Genomic DNA, 698 nt, shown 5'->3' with positions numbered 1-698 from the left:
GTGACCACCCCTGTATATAAGCCTGTGTAGTAACATTTGCATAGTAGTTCCAGGTTGCCTCCATTCAGTAAAGACCTGTTATAACCAACTCCTGCAGTCCGTGTCTCAATTATACACGGACATAATAGTCTCTCTGTCTCTGTCTCTCCATCTCTGTCTCTCTCTGTCTCGCCTTCCCACGTGTCAGTAACGGCACTGGGGGCTTCAGCCCAGAGGATGGGGGCTCAATCCCACGACCATTCAAACCAGAGCCAATCTTCCAAAACAGGGCAGCATCGCTCCCCCATCAACTGAACCCCTGTCTCTCCCAAATACCCACCTCGCTCTCTCTGCCCTCCCCGCCCCACCCTGCCGCCACCTTCGACCCCCGGCGCCACCTTCGAGCCCTGGCGCCACCTTCGACCCCCACGGTGCCACCCTTGACCTCAACGGCCACCACTTCGCAGTCTGACACCGGAAACCGCTATGAGAACGTGTCACGGCCGCAATTGCACTCTCTCACCAGCAGAGGCACCTGCGGGAAGGCAGTGACTCGGGTGCGAAGGTCACGCCCTCTAGGGGGGCGAACGCTACGTGATCGCGGGCAGCCGCGGGCAATCCGAAGCACGTCGCCGCCAATGAAATACTTTCTTGGAAGTAATGACGCAGGAAATGCGCCAACCAATTTGTGCACAGCAAGCTCCCATGAAACAGCAATG

The sequence above is a fragment of the Somniosus microcephalus genome, unplaced genomic scaffold, assembly GCF_052327205.1.
Source record: "Somniosus microcephalus isolate GS21.2 unplaced genomic scaffold, FLI_Smic_1.0 unresolved_chr6, whole genome shotgun sequence".
Classification (NCBI taxonomy): Eukaryota; Metazoa; Chordata; class Chondrichthyes; order Squaliformes; family Somniosidae; genus Somniosus; species Somniosus microcephalus.
The sequence above is the reverse complement of the archived record's forward strand: the minus strand, read 5'-3'. Positions refer to the sequence as shown.